We start from the raw sequence: 20,480 nt of genomic DNA, 5'->3' as shown, positions 1-20,480 counted from the left end.
AGCAGTTGGTCCATATAGAGGATAATGGCCTACTCCTGTTATCAGCTAATGGACTTAACCCTTTGGCTCCAGTTCTGATGGTGCTGGAATTCAAATCCTCTGATGATCTGTGCCAGGCAGGGGGTGGGGGGATGTTACATACACATCTAATTATTTCCTTTGATTGTAATAGTGTGGGCAGATGGTGTCTGGAGGGGAGGCTGGGGAGAAAGGTACCGACGGGAAGCTGGCGGAAAGAAGTGATTTGGAGGAGGAATCCCAGTGCATAGCAGTTTAGACCAGGAAGAGAAGAACAACACCGTTCCCAATAGAAATGACAGGACGAGTGTTCGGAGGTAAATTGCAATGTCCCAAAATGGAATTTTGCCGGGGCGCCAGAGTGTAACCCCTCAGCTCCCAGATACAGACTCATGGGATCTTGAATGACGACATGACTTTAGGACGGTCTTGGACTCAACCCATCAAAGATGCCTCGCACATCACAGTGCTCCCCAGCAGCAGCCTTGGGCATTGGCTCACTGACTCAGAAGGAGGAATGCCATCTAGTATCTAACACCACTTAGAGCAGCACCCCGGGCGCTCCTGGGAGGTCACCCATCCGAGTGCTGACCAGGCTGGCGGACATCACACTCCAAGGTGAGAAGATTGTGGAGCCCCTCGCTCAGGAGAAGCGGAGAATGGTACAAAAAGGGTGTCACTTGGAGCGTGTCTACACACACAGTTTGCATCCATTTAACCTAAATTGGTGCAGACCCCTGTGTGGATGCGTTCGTATTGGTGTCAGACTGGTTATATCTGTTTAGCTTGTGCCTGTGAATTTATCAACCCAAGCTGGGTTTAAATCAGTTTAACGCTGCACTAGTGTAACTCAATCACACCTGTAATTAAACTGGAGTGATTCTGCATGCAGACCGGGCCTTGGACTTGTGCTTGGCTCCGCTGCTAGGATGATGATGGGAGCAATAGAAATCCATACGGGGACACAGAAGACACTTGAGGCAGGGCATTCCTGAAGGAAAGAGACATTTGCAGGAGGAAGCATAGTTGGGAACTGGCGGGGGGACCATGTGAATAGTACCAGCTGTGGCTTAGCTCTGCCTTGCCTTCCGTCTCCAAGTGAGCTCTCTCCTTGAGCCCTTCCTCTCCCTCGTTTATTCAGATCCATCGGTCACGGGCTGGCGATGGAGGAGGAGAAAGAACAGCGCTTGGGGGACTTTCACACATGCACATAAAGAGCCTGAGCCATATAATCCACCAGCTCCACACACTCACTCACCGTCCAGCTACGGCATGTGGGTGATGCTCTAGGGACTTGACGTATGCAAGATTGGGGGGTGCGAGGGGTTTCTGGCAGTCCGGGGGCATGGATGCTGCTCACTGGGGGACAAGCGCTGTGCCATTTGGGAGCTGAGTAAGATCAGCTGCAGGGACGGGAAGACTTCTCTAGGGCTCACGGAGGCATCAGGGAGTTCGGATTTCTTGTCTGGAGCAGAGTCCTACCCCCCATGGCTGGAAACCTTCCCGCATCCGCAGTGTGTGTGTCCCTCGTGTCGCTGGCCTCCCTCCCCTAGATCTGGCCCAGAGTGCCGGGCTGGGGACAATCAGAGTCCCCAGTGCAGGGCGAGAGGAAGCAGGAGGGTAATGGTGGAAGAGAGGGCGGGAGGGTCCAAGAGCTGGGAGGTGGGTAGGTCTCTAGGGACATGAATCGTCAGCAGGACTTGGCTGCTGTGCCCTGTGGTGGAGAGGGAGCAGGAGGAACTGAGGTACAGGGTGGCCCCACTCACTGGCTTACGGTTAAATAGTTTGCTGGGAGGGAGCGATTACCTGGGGAGACTGAGAAACAGGATGGTAAATGGCTGCACCAGGCCTAGTTGCATGGGGCATTTGCTGGTCCATAAAGCCCCCGGAATGACTCTTCCCCAGGAGGCTCCCACAGAAGTGCCGGGAGCAGGGCTGGGGTTTCAGACCCGCTGGATGGGCTCTCCCCACCTTCCTGTTTTTGTGTGTTATTAGCCGCTGCAGTGGTGCCCGATCTTTGCCAAGGACAGCATGGCCTGGAGACGCTGACCTCTGACCGTGCTACAGGCTTCGGTGCCCAGCAGCGCCGGGTCCCACTGCTAGTCCTCTTTGAGCGCTGGCCACAGAGCACAGCTTGGCCAGCCCACCACCCTGCTCTGACCTAGCCGGCCCCAGCAGCCTGAGGATGCTGCAGTACAGAGGATGGACGTGCTTGTGGAAGAGTCTGTCTGTCTGTCTGTGTGCATGGGAGCTGGGGTCTCACGTCGGCAGGTTCAGGGGGTTTCTTTGGCCTTCTGGCACCCCTGTGCACAGGGGTGAATTTCACCCTTCCAACCTGGGCTAGGTGCAAGGACCAGATCTGAATTAACCTGTCTTCCTACAGGTTGGGGATCGAAAATCTCTGGCTCTACAGCATCCGATTGCCCCTCTGCTCTGTTACCCCAGTGGTTTATCCCAGCCTAGCTTTTAACGTCTCCTCCATTCTGGGAAAACTATCCCACAGCCTGGCAGCTCCCATCCCGAGGAAGTTGTCCCTGGTGTTCATCCATGTGCTCATTATGGCCCTGAGGCTGGAAAGTGCTGTGTGTGCTGGCCCCAATCCAGCACAGTATGTGTCGCGTGTGCTTAGAAGTTAAGCACATGCTAGGCCCAGTGGCTTCTTAAGCTAAGCGGGTATTGAAAGGATTTTCTGGACCAGGGCTGGGCTGCAAGGTTGTCCCATCAGCCCAGATTCTAACCCCTTGGATCACACCTCCCCGCTCCATGATGTTCACACCTTCCAGGTTATCCTCTCTCCCCCTGTCCCTACTGGAGCTGTCACTCAACCCAGCTAGATGAATTCAGCAGCTCATCAGTTAATCCCTCCAGCCCCATGATCACTGGTACACAGTGACAGCTCTGTGGTCCAGATAGACCTTCAGAGATCCCAGGGCTCTCTGATTACCTTGCCGGTACTAGGCATAAATAGCCACCCAGAATGGTTTGCGTTGGGTTGGGTCTGCCTCCTTTCTAGGTTAGCCTGGGAAGCCCTGCTTTGAAAGAACCCACAAAGCTCTGTCCAGCCATGGAAAAGCCAGGAGATGGCACTATTATGCTCATAATACCCCTGTGAGGTATTATTATTATAAGTGCTCTGATGCCCATTGTACAGAAGGGAAACTGAGGCACAGAGCCACTAAGGGTGTATCTACGCTTGGAGCTAAGGGTGTGACTCCACGCTTGAAGAGACATATTTTTGCTAGCTGTCATTGCACTAGTGTGCTAAAAACTGTAGTGACACCGTGATAGCATAGGAAGCTGAGAGAGAGGCTAGCCGCTCGAGTACAAACCCAGTCAGACCCTATGCGTAGAGGATGTATCCTCGAGCTGGGAATCTCACCCCCAGCTCCAAGTCGGGACATGCCCTGTGTGACTTGTCCACGTTCACACAGGAAACCGGTGGTGGAGCAAAGAATTGAATCCGGATCTCTCCCTAAGCACTGGCCCAGCCTGCCTCTACCGTGCTAGCAAAAGAAACACAATGCCACGCAGACCCATTTGACTGCTGACCATAGTGCAATGGGGATGGAGGTGTTTAATCTTGGTGTGAGTCAGTCAGCATCTGTACTGGACTCTTCAAAGCTAATTAGCTAACGAGAGTGCCCATGAGAAGCAGGTATCATGGTGGGCTGTGTATGTACTGGCAAATGAATGTCATTCCGAGCTGGCTAATGTCATGGGCAGTCATTATCCTGCTTTGTATGTCACATCAAACAATGGGCAGAGGAAAAAACGCTCTCCTGACCTGTCTACACGTTTCATTAGCGCTGCAAGGCTCGGCAGGGATTTGGAGGGGGAAGCTATTCCTGGCACATAGAAAATGAATCCGTACTGCCAGGGAAGCCAAAGGAAATGTGCTATTGGCAATAGTGAATGCAGAGCAGTTGGGTCTAACAGCCTGAGCCAGCTCACACCCTTGCAGCCTGCAGTGCAGGGGAGGAGAACGTTATGTAAGGGTTGTAGCACAGAAGGTTTATGTAACATCTCAGGTACCCTGCCAGGGACCACTGACAAGGAGCACACACGAAGCATGATTCCTGTTCCAGGCAGTGCCTTCCCTTCCTGATGCTCAGCACTGTACTCTCCCCCAGTACAAAACCAATCTGTCCTCAAGCTCTTGTGTTCTGCCATGCCCGGGACTCGCCGCTCACATGCACTGTCCTGCGGGCCCTCTGATTTCATCCCATCTGGCTCCCGCAACGTACGTAGCTCCGCCTCTGTAAGCATTGCTGCAGTACCTCCCACCACAAGGAGGACTGTTACGGCGGAAGCTTTGCAACGTTGGGCAGCTCAGTACTTGGAAGGAAAATCTATGGGCATGCTGTTTGTGCACCAGCTGGTCCTCTCCCCTCTGTATAAGCCTGGGACTGATTCTCCAGCCTGGTGCTGGAGGGGTGAGGCACATTTAATGACAAGGCCATTCCTTTGCACTGGCCTGTCCCCGAGGCCGGTCAGTACGGCGAGAACACTGTCACCCGGGATGACAAACCGGCTTTACCGCCAGCCGCCTGCATGGAAGGGGAGGGGTATTAATGGCTGGCATCCCTTCTGCCTTTGGTTGCTGCTGGAGAAGGGTCCAACGCCCAGTTAGACAACCAGGCTGTGTGTTTAGCCGACCTCCGCTGGGCAGCTCTCCCGTCATGCTCAGCACGGGATGGGGGCGAGCTGGGGCACTGCAGCGAGGAAGGGCAGCTGGGCGGGAAGGCATTAGGTTTAGGAAATAAGAGAGCCTGGGCGTTTATAGAGGAGATGCATATGCCAGGAGAGGAGAGGGGGGATGGGATGTTGGATCAGGTACCTGGGAAACACACTGCTTGCTTGCTTGCTTGCTTGTGTAACCCACACACTTTCTGGATGTGGCACGTTGTCCCATCTAGTGGCACCAAGACCACTTAGAGAGAGAAAGATTGAGTCTGCTACAGCCTTACCTAAGGCCATGTGGCTTTTAGCTCATGCACTAGAGACTCATGCATTTAGCTCCAGAGGTCCCAGGTTTGATCTTGCCCACCGATGACCGGGGTCTGTCAGTGTTACACTTGCTTGATCTTGTGAGTAGCATTCAGGTTTAACCCTCACTATAAGAGGGAAAGATAGATGCTGGCTAGCGCCAAGTCCAGGCTAGGCAGTCACGGTTGGTGCATCCCACACATGGCTCTGCCGCTGGCCTCGGTCCTGACTTAAAACCTCTGGGAAATGAACTGCAAGGGCCTAATGCAGCAAAAACCCCAAGATCATGGCTAAGTTGGAGATCGACTCACTGAACGAGCCAAGCCTTCAAGTCCCTCTCTGACTTCTAGGATTCTCTGAATATTCAAGGCATGACTTTGGGTGGGGGCAAACCAGCTTCTTGTTTCAGCGTATCTGGCACTATCTGCCTTCTTTTCAAACCGCCATATGCGGCACTGATTATTTATGAACCAGACACCCAAAAAATGAAATAGCAAGGACCCTGCATAGAACAAAGCCGGAAAGTTCTTTGCCATCCAGCACCCGGAGCTTAGTCTCCTTCCCGTAGAGCATCAGCATTTGCATCCTGCATCTCAGGTAAAGTCCGGTGCGTTAAGATGAGAGAATGATGCTCAGCATTTCAGCTCAGAGCCCAGGATGATTAACAAGTAAAGATAATTGCATTCAGTCTGCAAGACACTAAAGGGTCCGGATGCCCCCCTTGAACGAGGGGAGCTAATCAGGAATTAATTCATCCTGCTACTTCTTAAAATCCCCCTCAAATCCACTTCCAGTCAGTACTTTGGCTGCTCCAAAGTTTTATATTTTGTTGTTGCTATTCATTTCTTAATAAATTATACAAAACCTGTGTCTCTTTGAAGCTCAGGAAAAATAAGCCCCTGGGTCTTCCTATGTGTAAACAGGGCTGCTTTGCTCTATCCAATGCGACTGGCAGAGGGGAAGACTGCTGTGGTTAAAGCCCTAGATTTAGACTCTGGAGCTCTGGGTCACCTTGGGCTCTCTCTGTGCCTCAGTTTCCCTTTGGTAAAATTGGGATAATAAGCCTTTCCTCCCACCCTTTGACTGTCTTGTCTAGTCAGATTAGCTCTCTGTGGCATGTCTCTTGTACGTACAGTGCCTAGCATGTCCGGGCCTGTAATGTAAATAATAACAGAAGAGCACCCATCGATATAACAGCAGTTTAAAACTTGAGAAGACCTCGTGGGTCATTCAGTCCACTCCATGGCCTGGGCAGGAAGAGTCACTGCAGTAGCATTATCTGCCACACCTCTTGATCAGAAGAGAACATTCTTCAGGGTTAGGGTGTGTTTAGACTCACTTGGATCTAAAATTCTCTGTAGGAAGGGATCCTTGAGAGGTTTGCGTTCAGGCAGAGAGTCCTTGGATTAAAGGGGCCGTAGGAATGCAGCGTGATTAGACAGCTTTGCTTTTGTGTAGCACCGTTTCTTTGCAGTCCACCTGTCTCTTTCCTGAAAGCATTTCACAAAGTTTAAGTGAGCCCCGCAATCCGCCTGGTACGGATGGGTAAACTGAGGTGCAGGGAAGTGAAGTAACATGCCCAAGGGGGCACAGCAAGTCAGGGAAAGAAATGGGAAAGGGGAACCCCAGAGTCCTGACTGTTCTCTCGTGGCCTCTGCTCTGTTGTTTGCACAGGCCTGGGTCGTGACATAATGCTTTTCAAATGTATGGAGAGGTGAGAGCCTTTCCCTGAGGAGCTTTATCTGCAAAGAGACAAGACTTCCTGGAGAGCTAGGCCGAGCTTGGCTGCCAAGTCAGGAGATGGAGGAATTTGCACCCATCCATTGGGTCTCTTCAGAGGCTGTAGTGAGCAGTGGATAAAGAGGCTTTGGCAAATATGGCCATCCAACACTAAGGGCTAGTTAGGAGTACATGCTCACCTCGGGGAATAGGAAACTTTCCTCCCCACACACACCTATCTCTGTGAGGGTTAATCAGATCTTGGGTCCAGGCACCTGTGAGAGCTGTGTGCCAGCTGGGATAGGTGGGCGAGGACAGGAGGAGCCTTGACTCCACCCCCTTGTTTGCTAGTCACCGCAGGGATCTGGAGTACATGCTGGTGAAAGCCAGCGGCACTACCCCATATGGCACGAAGGGGGCAGCAGAGGGGGAATTACATCTCCCTAAGCCACAGTTCCTGCTCTGGGATGCTCCTGGGGTGGAGAAGCCACAGACTGTCCCATACTATGGGCTGTGTCTTAGAACTGCAGCCTAACTGTAAATGTCTAGGATTGTATAGCATTTGTGAACACTAATTCCAACTAGCAGGAAATCTGCTCAGAGCAGGAGGTCCTGACCTCGTGTTCCGTGTTGCTTAATCGGCTGATGGAAAAACAGGAGTCAAACGGGATGTGGGCCATCACTGGCTGGGGACCTTCCTCTTGGTTGCTGGGGAAACTAAGGCTGTCTAGGGCAGTACGGAAGGGTGCAACACTTGGCTACCTATCATGTGAAGAGCTGTGGTGCATTGACATCTGTAAAAATTACACACCGTCACTTTAAATCCTAAGAGTTTCTGGTCCTACTTGCAGGCTAGGGGGCTCTGTAGGGAAAGGTGCAATCATAGAATCATAGAATCGTAGAATATCAGGGTTGGAAGGGACCTCAGGAGGTATCTAGTCCAACCCCCTGTTCAAAACAGCACCAATCCCCAACTAAATCATCCCAGCCAGGGCTTTGTCAAGCCTGACCTTAAAAACCTCAAAGGAAGGAGATTCCACCACTTCCCGAGGTAACCCATTCCAGTGCTTCACCACCCTCCTAGTGAAAAAGTTTTTCCTAATATCCAACCTAAACCTCCCCCACTGCAACTTGAGACCATTACTCCTCATTCTGTAGTCTGCTACCACTGAGAACAGTCTAGATCCATCCTCTTTGGAACCCCCTTTCAGGTAGTTGAAGGCTGCCATTAAATCCCCCCATCACTCTTTTCTGCAGACTAAGCAAGCCCAGTTCCCTCAGCCTCTCCTCATAAGTCATGTGTTCCAGCCCCCTGATCATTTTTGTTGTCCTCCGCTGGACTCTTTCCAATTTTTCCACATCCTTCTTGTAGTGTGGGGCCCAAAACTGGACACAGTACTCCAGATGAGGCCTCACCAATGTCGAATAGAGGGGAACGATCATGTCCCTCGATCTGCTGGCACTTCCCAGATGTGTTCAGCAGTCAGTCTGCGCCGTGCCAGCCTAGAATAAGGCAGGGTGGGCAGTGCCTCTTGGCCATAGGGAGCAGCCTGCTTTGTCCCTCTCTGTTTTGGGGTTCTTGTGTCGTATTGTTCTGAATTCTAAGGGATAAAGCAGGGTGACATTGCAACCTTCCAGCAAGAGTATGGTTTGTTTCTATCCGGCTTCTGAGTGAGTCTGAACGTAACCCAAGCCAAAGCCAGTGCAGATTCAGTAGGAGGCGAATCATCCATTCTAATTGGCAAGGGGGCTTTCAGTTAATCAAATAGATAAAGGCCACCCGGAGGCTTGGCTTTTTGCATAGCTTTTCAAAGGGTAACTCATAAAAAACAATTAAGGAAGCTAAATAACCCCCGGGCGAGGAACAGAAGACGTGTGTTAAAAAACGAACGTGTGTGGAAAGAAACCAGCCATGAACGGCTGCTGCTCACAGCAGAGTGAGGTTCATAGGCCGGTTCCTCAGAGGTCTGTGTTGGCACCAGCACTGTGGGAACTGTGGTACTCCTTGGGGTAGCCCAGGAATTCCTGTGCGACGTGTGAAATGCTCACGCATGGATCCTGGATAGTTAAAGCTGAGTTGGAATTTCCCTCCTGACCCATAGAAATAAATTCCTTTTACTTTGAATGTTTCCATGTGTAAAGTGTGGCCAGCTAGAGTCCTCATCTCACCCCAAAGCCTTGCCAGGCCAGCGAGGGTCCGATTCCCCCTGTCCTGTTCTGGGGTTGACTTTAGAAATCAGAGACTGACGGGGCTAGAATGCCGATCTCAGCCAGGCGCTATGGAATCACTGTGGGGAGGTTGTGTGGCATGAGGACGGATGAAGCAATAGATGAGGGTGAGACAGGGCACATTAGGGTTAAAAATAGGGTCAGTCAGAGCTGGGGAGGGGACAATATGGGAATAGCAGAGACAGGGACACTGCAGGTCAAGATTGAGGGCATCAAAACAGAGCTTTAGGGGGAGCCCAGCACTGGGGAAAAAGGCTGGGGGCTGCGGGTCAGGATTGAGGGGCACTGGTGTTACCCAGGGTTCTTCCAACCCAAAGCTCTTGGTAACTTTTACTCTGTGCGAGGTGGGATCAGGAAATAAATCAGGGGAGACATGGGATGGATAGATGGCTGGCACAAACAGGACAACACAAGAGGGCTTTCACTTAAAACTAAACTTTACTTAGTCTCAAGCACTTACACACACGTCTGCAACAGGTGAATAAAACACCCCCAATCCTTGATAATTACCAAAGCTGAGTGTGGCTCTCGAGTGGCACAGGGGCAACACTGCCAGTGGGGAATACCAGGTGCATCCAGAGGGAGAGTCCAGGCCTGAAAAGTCTCCCTACCTCAAACTTTTTTCCCTTATTTATACATTAGTAATAGAATTATATGTCCCTTAAAGCAACTTGTTAAGTAAACGGTTTCAATGGTCAAGCGAGAGGTTCCTTCTGATTATCGATTAACCAGGTGTGGGTTTTTCAGGATTTGCAGCCTTGAGGCCCCAAAAGACAGTCCTGGGGCACGTCCTGCTCTTCTAAAATGCATGTATCAGCCACTTCAATGCAATTCTTATTAGGAAGGACGCGGGGTCAAGCTGCCCTCTCTGTGGCACCCAAAACCCCCCCCTCCCCTCCTGCCTTGGTTAAGCTAAGCCTGCTGACTTGGCCAATTTACAGCCTGCTGACTTGGCTGCTTTTAGCAATAAGCCATGGTGGTTTCAGGCACTTTACTGGTTTGCCAAAGTCTCCTGGTCCACTGGCAGAGCGGTGTGCCGGAAGTCTGGAAAAAGGGGGCCAGTGGGGCAGGATGAGGGGAAGGGAGGTTACTCACCGCCCACGAGCCCCCATGCCTGGCTATTCCCAGTTTCATCACCCCCTTCATTTTCACCTGCCCCCCAGAATGTCTAGGAAGGGAAAGAAAGGGAATGAAGCTGCCTGCTGCAAACCTCCCCTCCAGGCGTTTTTGCTTTGATTCGTTTTGTGCAATTGACTAACTAATGAGAATACAAACAATTTCTGCTGATTGAGAGCTAATAAAGCAGACAGTCACCTTTAATGGTGCTCCCATAGAGCATCCTCGTCTGGCATTTCAGATGAACGAAGGGACGGGCTCCTGCAGAGCCAGGGTCTGTGCAGATCTGGGGCTGTGCTATCATTGAGATGCTAATTAGCAACTTCTTTACTGCAGATGAAATTAAATGTGATGAGATTGAAGGGGTGGGGGTGGAATCATTTGCTTTCCCCTCCTCTGCCGGGATGAGTATTTCTTCTTCCTTCGCTCTAACTATACCGAGAGCAGGCCTGGCCACCGCGAAATTTCAGATACCATGGGGCTGCACCGCATCTGTTTTCTTGGTGTGCAATCTGCATTTGGGCTGGAGTGAGACAGGCGTGGCAGATAACGGGATGGCTTTGCCATCCAGCCTCAGCTTCAGTTGCTCACCCTGCCAGGCAGAATCCTACAGCTGGACGATTAAAACACGGCCCCAGAAACACTTGAACTCCCTGTGAACTGTCTTCAGAGCAGGGAGAGCAACACATACTTATTATGTATTATTTGGATTGATGTAGCATTTAGGAGCCCCAGGCAAGGGCCAGGACCCCACTGTGCCACACACTGTACAAATACAGAAGCTCCAGGGTCTGCCCCAAAGAGCTAACAGTCTAAATATAAGACAAGAGACAATAGCAGGACACACAGTGCGTACAAGTTTTTACATCCTAGGAGTGTAGGAGTTGCTAGATTAGATCAGACCTGGGGCCCATCTGGCCAAGTTTCCTGGCTCTGGCTGGCCAGCACCGGAAGGCTGTTCAGCTTGGAAAAGAGACAGCTAAGGGGGGCTATGATAGATGTCTATACTATCATGAATGGTCTGGGAAACATGACTAGAGAAGTGTTATTTACCCTTTCCCACAATACAGAAACCAGGGGTCACCCAATTAAATTAACAGACAGCAGGTTTAGTGCAAACACTCAGTCGTCCTTTTTCACTCAACTCCCAGGCAACCTGTGGAACTGATTGCCAGAGGATGTTGTGAAGGCCAAAGATATAACTGGGTTCAAAAAAGAACTGGATAAGTTTACGGAGGGTAGATTCATTGATGGCTATTAGCCAAGGCGGTCAGGGATGTAACCCCAGGCTTGAGGCAACCCTAAATCTCTCACTGCCAGAAGCCAGGAGTGGAAGTTGCATGGATCACCCCTAACTGCTGTTTTGTACACTCCTCCTGAAGCTCTCGTATGGGCCATGGCCAGATTTACTGCGGGCCCAATCCTGCCAGAGTCTGAGCCTCCTCAGCTCACCCTGGTGTTGCCTGGTGGTGCAGACACTCAGCGCCCCGCAGGGGCCAGTCGCTCCTCACCCCCGCCCTTGTACAAGGAAGCAGCGTTTCCTGCGGGTGCCGACTCTCTCTCCTGGGCTCCCCGCCCCAAACCCTGCGGCATATTGTGCTGGCCCTGCTGAGCGGCCAGGACTGGTGGCAATTAGCTGCCTGAGCAGATCCAAGCAGCCTGGTTCTGTTCACGCATCCACAGCTTCCTTTGGGCCCCCTGCTCCCACGGCCTCCTGGTTGCCAGGCTACCCTGACGGTCCTTTATGGAGGCTTGTGGGGAGCTGCTGGTTGTTACACGTCCGCGGGAAAATGGCACGTGCTGCTAGCATCAAGGAGACCAAAACTCAGCGCCGCCCCCTGTGCCCATAAACTGCCCCAGGGCAAGGACAGAGGGGAATGCTTGAGCTCATCGCGATCCTAGCCAAAGCTAGGGAGTGGTCCCTTTGCTGGCACGGGCAGAGAAGTCTAACCTAGGCTGTGTCTTCATGGCAGGGTTAACTCCTCTCAGGAGAGCCAAGCTCAAGTGAGAGGGGCTGCGGTGCGAAATCACACTGGACCTTGCCAATGTGATGGTGTTAGCAGTGCACGGCGGTTGTGTTAGCAGCTGATGAGTTGTGCCAACTCCAGTGAAAAGCACCCACCATGCTTGGACTAAGGGGTTTTGGGTGTGGACAGGGTTCAATGCCAGCATTGCCCCTAACTCAGCTTTGCAGTGAAGACAGGCCTGGCGTGTTTGGAGCTGGAAGGCCCTGGGTTCGCTGCATGCTATGCAACTGCTGACGATGTCTGTGAGCCTGCAGTGCCCAGAGCTCATTATGCGGCCGGTTGGGTGGAGAGAAGGGAGTGTGTGCCCGGGACCGGGGAGAATTTCCAGTGCAGGAAGGCTGCATGGCTCAATGCTAAGGCCCGACCAAATTTGCGGTCCATTTTGGTAAATTTCACAGTCATAGGGTTTTAAAAATGGTTAATTTCATGATTTCTGATATTTAAATCTGAAATGTCATGGTGTTGTAACTGTAGGGGTCCTGACCCAAAAGGAGGTTGTGCGGGGGAAGGGGAAAGGGTTTACAAGTTTATCAGAGGGGGGTCATGGAATTGCCACCCTCACTTCTGGGCTGCTGCTGGCGGGGCGCTGCCTTCAGAGCTGGGTGGCCAGAGAGCGGAGGCTGCTGCCAGCAGCAGAGCAGAAGTGAGGGGGGCATGGTCTGGTATTGCCACTCTTATTTCTACGCTGCTAGCAGGACGTTGCCTTCAAAGCTGGGGGCCCGACCAACAGCCGCTGGTCTCCGGCCACCCAGCTCCAAAGGCAAAAGTAAGGGTGGTACTAACATGACCCGCCTACACTAACCTTGTGAAGCCCCCTTTTGGGTCAGGAGCCCCAGTTTGAGAAATGCTGGTCTCCCCCGTAAAATCTGTATAGTACAGGGTAAAAGCACACAAATGACCAGATTTCACGGGGGAGACCGGATTTCATGGTCCGTGACGTGTTTTTCATGGCCATGAATTTGATAGGGCCCTACTCAATGCCAAGGGCTTGTCTACATGGGGAAATTGACTGGCAGAGCTATACCAGAATAAGCATTTCCTCTGGAGTGACTCCAGAATAAAAGTGATTTGATTCCAGACTGGAGTGTCCACACTCTCACACAGGGACTATTCTGGCATAGCCTTACTGGAATGGGGGTCCCTTCCCAGCCTTTTGGAATTGTTAAAGCTACAGAAGATTACAGAGACTTTCTCTTTATAAAAACCTTTCCATGTGGCTTAGGCACAGTAACGAGCACTAAGGCAATTAAATGACAGAGCAAAACTGCTCCCACCTGCACCTTCTTCTAATCACTGTTGGATTCTTTCTGCCATCAAAGACCAAGCTGCTGCGGTGACCTTCCGCATCACCCAAGCTCTGCATCCGAATTCACCCTCAGTTTGAACTATTTCCCAAAGCCTGCAAAGGGAGATGAATGCCTTGATGCCAAGGCGGGCTGTTAAGGAAAACAGCCAATTACACTTTCTAACCACCCCATTGTTACCTGCTGCTGCTGAGAGGTTTAACACTCCTCAGCTCTCTGTGAAAGGTGTTAAAGGGCCAACACGCCAAGGGAGCCTCTGGAAGGGTGCCAGGAACATTTGCACAAGCACCAGGTTTGCTGGTGGGTCGGTTGTGCAGATAAGTAGTTTGCATGTTTTGCCGGGGCAGGGCGCAGGGTCTCTGTTCCTTTAAAAAGGGGTGAAAGTGAAATTGATCACCTTGGATGTGAGTGCAAGGCAGCTTGTGAGTTCAGCTGTAGGGAAGGCAGTGTGGGCATGGGGCTGGAGGGGCAGACCCAGCTAGATATGGGGGCACAGATCCCCTGTGGGTGAAATTCACCCCTGGGTGGAGCGCCAGCACATGGCCTAGTTATGACTGTTGGAATAAGTCACACTTCAGCCCACGGGGCCATGTGCTGGGGTGAACTTCACCTTGGGAACAAGTCGCTTCTCCTTTTGTAAAATGGGAGTCAATAGTCAAAGGTTGGGCTGTGCTGATTCATTGATATTTCCAGGGCTCTCTGGTGATGCCAAGTGCCAGGCATTAACTAACAGGCCTCCCGGACTCGAAATGTGTGTGCATCAGTCAGAAGGGGCCTTGTTCTGCCCCACTGGCATTTTAAACCATTAACTTTAAAAAAGGGGGAGAAAATCAATAAAGCGTGGAAGAACTCACTTCTGTGAGAGCCTCACCAATCGGAATGAGACAGTTTGGGAGAAAAATAGAGCCTGGTGTTTTAATAGCTCTGCCAGGCACGGGAGACCAATTACCCACCCCCCCCAGGAGTTCTCCAACCTGTTTGCTGTGTAAGCTCTTCCCAGAACAGACAAGGTACCAGACAAAAGGCTTTTGCTCCCTCTCTCTTCATTGCTTTTGGGGAGTTTTGTGCTGGGCGGAGGTCCCAGATCAACAGCCTTGGGAGATGCAGCTCTCTATTGGTTCACAGGAGATGGGCATGGATTGACAGTGGGGTTTGAGTTCAGTGTTGGGCTGGTAACAACAGTAGGCTGTTATCCCCTAGAGGATCAGACGTTAAAGGGGGATGCAGCAAACATCCTATGTTGCATGCACACACAAACACCCTTCTCTCTGCAAGCATCCCTCTCTCCCACTCCTAGGAAACCCGTGTGATGGGTTTTCCTGGGGTGCACCTGGAACTGGGATACTGCTGAGCCCTCTGGCTTAGAAAGCTGGGCGCTCTCTCACACTGTGATATTGTGACAAGCTGCAAATCTCTCCAGCACACACACAGGCATCCACAGGCAGGGACACACCCAGCTGAGTTACATGAATGCTTCTCCTAGCCAATCATAACAATAGAGAGACTCCAGCCAGTTCCCCCCAGCTCCCCAGCCTAGGACCCCAGAGCTGTACTGTCTTGCCCTGGTCAGAGGCCTAACCAGTGTAAGTTTATTACCCAGTCCACCCCTCCCTCAATGTGGAGAGGACATGCACCAGCTTTTGTACACTGAGCAGAGGTTCCCCCGGCACTTCAAGCAAAACACACTGTTTTAGGTAAAATATAAGACAGGTTTATTAACTAAAGAAAGATAGATTTTAAGGGATTATAGGTGGAAGGCATAATGGATAGAGATGGTTACCAAAGAAAATAAAAATAAGTGCACAATCTAAGTTCTATAAACTAAACAGGATTTGAAGCAAGCAATGTCTCACCCTGATAGATTGAACAAGCAGGTTATAGATCTTCAGTACACAGGCTGGAACTCTTCTCCTGCCTGGGACCACTTCCCCAGTTCGAGATCTTTGTCCTCCAGACGGGTTTCCAGGTGTTGAGTTGTGAGGGGAGTGAGGCTAAGTAATGGTGTCATTTCTCTTTTACAGTTTCTTCCAGCTTGCTGGAAAGAGCCTTTGCTATGAAGTGAGTCAATCAGTCTCCCTTGTCTGTGTGCCCCCTCTGAGAAGTCTCCATTGTATACAGATCCTGGGATAGCCTTGGGAGGGTGGATTCCCTTTAATGGGCCATCAGCATGTCTGGCTGCCCCATGGTTGTATCTGAAAGCCTGATTGTGGGTGTTCCCAACCTCACAACATATCTCAGTAACACACACAGAGCAAAACTTCATAACTTCCCATCCGATGACAGCACACACAATCCAACAGGATAGTAATGTTCAGCAGATCAAGACCTTTAAAATGCTACCTCACAAGGCATCCTTTCTACACAACCTGTCATACTGATATGACAATGGTGAATATGGAGGTTCCAGGGCGTTGCTTTGATGCACAGGGTGCCACAACCCGTCTAGCAAGAGAAGGAAGGCTCCTTGGCCCGTGCAGCTGTTGACCTCTCTGCTGGGACTGCAGACAGAGAGGCCCCATTAGTTCTATGTGTACAGTGGAACTGGACCAAACTCCACTAAACTCATGTCAAATAAGTGACTAATCACCTGCCAGACATGGACAGGTTGCACTCGCTAACAGTGTGGCCCAGGGGGTGGAGGGCACTGGACTGGAAGTCTGGACACCTGGGTTCTATTCTCAGCTATGTTGTAGAATCATAGAAGACCAGGGTTGGAAGGGACCTTAGGAGGTCATCTAGTGCCACCCCCTGCTCAACCGACCTGCTGTGAGACCGTGTCCAAGCGTGTCTCAGTTGCCCATTGGTAAAATGGGATCACGACATTTCCTGTCAGGTGTAAAACTCTTGAAGTTGTACCAATGAGATCTGGATCAAGCTATATGCAGGGCTGCTTCAAGGGGCTGGTGAGTAGGTCGGTTGCCCTCGGTTCCTTCTTGTGGGGGGCACCATACCAGTGTTCCGCTTGGATTTTCTTTTATTCCACTCTGAATCGCCATCCGATTTTACTCTGCTGTTTGGCTTGCTTGTTTTTTGCTCTGCTGATTGGCTGGTCCTTTTTCTTTGCTCCACTTTGATTGGTCAGCCATGGTTTTGTTCCACTCTAATTGGGCAGCCTTTCTTCTGTTTTCACCACTGATTAGCTTGTTGAAGGATGACGCCAAAAGTATTTTCCACCTGTAAGAGCTAGTATAGCTAGGATCGCTGTGATGTGGGCCAGATCCCTGTAGGCCAAAGGGTTTTGTATCCCCAGTCCTGATCCTTTAACCCAACCAGTCCCCTCTGCTTTTTCCTTGGCAAAGCTACATGGAAGCAATTTGTCAGCTATTTGGTAAAAATCCTTTCTGGCTGCCAGGCACCACAGAGCCGTCTGGATACAGTCAGAAGCACAGTGCGGTTAGCCTGGCATTAAAGACACACTGGCTCACCAGGTGACAGTGAAGCATGATCTAGCAAAGGGGATGTCTTATTAAACTGTGCTAATGGAAAAGATCTGTCCTGGGGGACAGATTGTGACGGATGTGAATCTATTGCAATTAAAATATAAATTTCTATGAGATCATAAAAGCATGGAACTGTTTTGATTACTAGATTTCATTATTTTATTAAATATGTCTTATTTGTATAATGCCAGAGGAGGGGATGGTTCGTTACAGACTTCAGAGGGCAATGCGCCTGCTCCAAAAAGAGCTAGGGCAGAGAGAGAGAATGGACTTGTCTTCACTCACCCGCTAAATCAGCACCACTGCAATCGATGTGGCAGCATCAATTTAGTGCATCTGGTGAAGACACGCTATGTCGACAGGAGCACATTCTCTCATCAATGTAATTAATCTACCTCAATGAGAAATGGAAGCTATGTCGGCAGGAGAGTGTTTCCTGCTGAAATAGCACTGTGTAGACACCGGGGTAAGTCAGTGTAAGTTACGTCGCCCAAAGGAGCGATTTTTTCACACCCCCAGAGTGACGTAACTTACATCGATGTAAGCAGTAGTGTAGACCTGGCCAATACAATAGGTAGAGCCATGGGCACATAGGAACTGCCAGACGAGATCAGAGTCACAGTCCATCTAGTCCAGTACCCTGTCTCCTAGCCAGCACAAGGTTTAATCTCCTTTCCAAATGTTTTGTTATCACTAATGGTAACAAATCTGAATATTCTTGTTAGCCACATAAACCTCCAATCACTCTTTGAATCTTGCTAAGTTCTTGGCCTCAACAACTTTCGGTGGCAATGAGTTCCACCATCTAAATATCAACTTTTGAAGTTTATTTCTCCGTGCAGTCTCTTTTTCCTGACTTGCGTCTGTGGTGGCAGAACATGAATGTTTCCCCAAAAGCTTTGATGCTCATCTCCCCATAGAAATAGAAGGCACATTGCTGGTGAGGTATCTTTTCAGAATTTTTAAAAATATTTGTCGCTTCCTGATTATAACCTCCTCTTGGAAGCTTGGAAAATGGAATGTTTCTTTATCATGTGGACAAGCAAACAGGTTTGTTATTGTCAGGTTGGTCAAGAGGGTTGAGCTTTGTATGCTGGTATATTAGTGTTGGGTTGCTCAGGACTGAATGATTTTGGAAGGAAAAAACCTTCCACGTTGCAACTTTTGTTTTGAAAAGAAGAAATGAAGCGAATGCACATCCCTTGCAAATTGGTCTAAGGGGCTTATGCAGCTCCAACTCTGGGCTTTCAGACCTCATCAGTGTCCATTTGCATCAGCGTGCATTACAAAGCCTGTGGCTTCTTTCCCTCTGACTAGCTCTTACATCCTCGCTGGAGCAGGTTTTCCTGCTTGTGCAGAACAGGCATGAGTTCCAGCAGCAAGCAGCCTGTCGCCTGTCTCCTAATGATCGGCTTCTCCATCGTGTGATTTCCCCTGCAGTGACATCTTAATGTGAGCAGCCACTTGTTCGGCTTTGTTAAGGCCAGACGTGCTCTTTCCTCCTGGCCCCTGCCTTCAGGAATATTTCATATCTAACCATACTGCTGTGATAGCTAGGTCCTTCGCCTGCAGCCATTTCACGCCGGGTGGTGATCTTCTCCGGACAGGGTTTGGATAGGAGGGAGGCCTTTAGGAACACACATCCTTGCTTCTGATTCAATAGGAGGTTCTCTTCCTTCTGAGTCAATACTAAACCAAAGCCCCAGATGAGTGCTAGGGGGCACTGTGCTTCTGCCTTTTTTCACATGAGACTTAAAACCAAGGTCCTGGCCAATGCTGATAATTAAAAGTTTCCTGATACTTTTTGCAAGGTTGGGGCATTATTTCTTACATCCTGCTGAAATCCCAATTCTCTGCCTCCCTAAATCCCCTTCTGTCATACCATTCTTTGTTTCTTCCCCTAAACTATCCTATAGTGTTGCTGTGAGGTGTTAAACAGCTGCTGTGTTCTTCCCCAGAAGTGGTCGCATTTGAAAGGCGGGGTTAGTGATCTCAGTAAATGTTTGCTGAGCACTTCGAATCTTTGGATGAAATGCACTACATGAATGCCAGCCAGTATTGTCCTAGGCTCCTTAGCTTCAGAGTCACTGTACTACCGGGCACATTGCTGTTGGCTCTTAGCTCTTTAAGAGGCATATGAGGCAGTGGATAAAACGTAAGTTTGAGGACTATTGAATTCTAATTCCAGCTGTGCCATTGAGTTGCAATTCAATGTAGGCAAATCTGTGCACCTCAGTTTACCCAACTGATTTAAAGGCCAGGAGCTACTTTCCTACCCTCCAGGCATTTTGTGAGGCTGAATTGGCCAAGGATGGAGTTACCATCTCAGGGCTACCTGCAGCTCAGCCAATGTGAGCCCCAAACTCTTGCCCTGTTACCTCACTTCCTGCAGACTCAGCTGCTGCATTAAGAAAATCAAACCCTTTTTGCAAAGAGAAGCGGTTCTGAGAGTGCAGCTTAAGTCCCTTGGTGCCGTGCAACAGAACTAGCAATGAGGAGAGTAACATAAATTTGCAATGAGATTATGCAAGACGTTTCAGAGCCCAAGGCACTTGCTTTCAGCACATTCAAAGCTGTTGGCTTTTAGTAGGAAAATGCAAATATAGCTGATCTACACAGACACGTTCTTATGGCTGTTTCCCTTCTTCCTTCTGAATGTTTGTTATGTTCCCTCAGCATTTTTCCCCTGTTAAACTGTAAGCTCCTTAGAGCTGGGTCTGTATTTTTGTCTGTTTGCCACAATGGGGCCCCGATCCTGATTGCAGCCCCTTGGTTTGAATGCAATGCACCTACTAATAAAATGTCCTGAGTTTAGAAACACCCTCACAGTTTTGCTCTTGCCGGTAGGAAGAGGAGCTTCCTTTGGAGTAGCTGAAAACTCAGCAGTGGTTTCCATACTCAGACCTTCTTTGGCTTGTTTTAAGGGCAGGAATCAAAGAAACACACATTTGTCATTTACAAGTGAATCTACCCTGGCTGCTTGTAGTTTCAGGACCAAGGACAGCTATTTCAGGGTGTCTCCACAGATGTGAAAAGGACACCATCACATTCTGAGATGACATTCTGATGGTAGAGCGCTCTTCAATCTAGCAGACAAAAGCAGACCTGGATCCAGTGGCTGGAAGCTGAAACCAGACAAATTCAAAGAAGAAATAAGCCCCATGTTTTTAACATTGAGAGTAATTAACCATTGGGACAATTCACCTAGGGATTTGCTAGATTCTCCATCTCTTGAAGTCTTTCAATCAATTTTGGATGTCTCTTTCTAAAGGATATACTCTAACTCAACCATAAGATATGGGCTTGATTCAGAAACCACTGGGTGAAATCCTCAGGCATGGGTTCTACATGAGGTCAGACTGGCTGATCATAATGGCCCAGTCTGGCTCTAAAAAAATCGCTGACTTTAAACCATAATTCTCTGAAATGTTTCCCTTACTGTTGTTGTGATGACTGTAACTGAAAGAAAATGAATGTTCCTTTGGTTTGTTCAGTTTCTTTACTTTGTGCATTTGATGACACAGTATAAATCATCAGCTGCATTTATTATTTTCATTGTAGCACTCACAGAGTGCTAGGCATATTCCAGATGAGGCATTTGCTGCTCCAAAGAGCACCTCGTCAAAGGACAAACAGACAAG

General features: G+C 49.8%; 1 protein-coding gene across 3 annotated transcripts in view; it reads left to right on the top strand.

The window, feature by feature from the left end:
- OTOF (otoferlin) overlaps positions 1-20,480 on the top strand; it is a 217,812-nt gene that overhangs the window by 22,008 nt on the left and 175,324 nt on the right. The window lies entirely within an intron of this gene.

Source organism: Dermochelys coriacea, chromosome 3 (assembly GCF_009764565.3).
Source record: "Dermochelys coriacea isolate rDerCor1 chromosome 3, rDerCor1.pri.v4, whole genome shotgun sequence".
Taxonomy (NCBI): Eukaryota; Metazoa; Chordata; order Testudines; family Dermochelyidae; genus Dermochelys; species Dermochelys coriacea.
The sequence above is the reverse complement of the archived record's forward strand: the minus strand, read 5'-3'. Positions and strand labels throughout refer to the sequence as shown.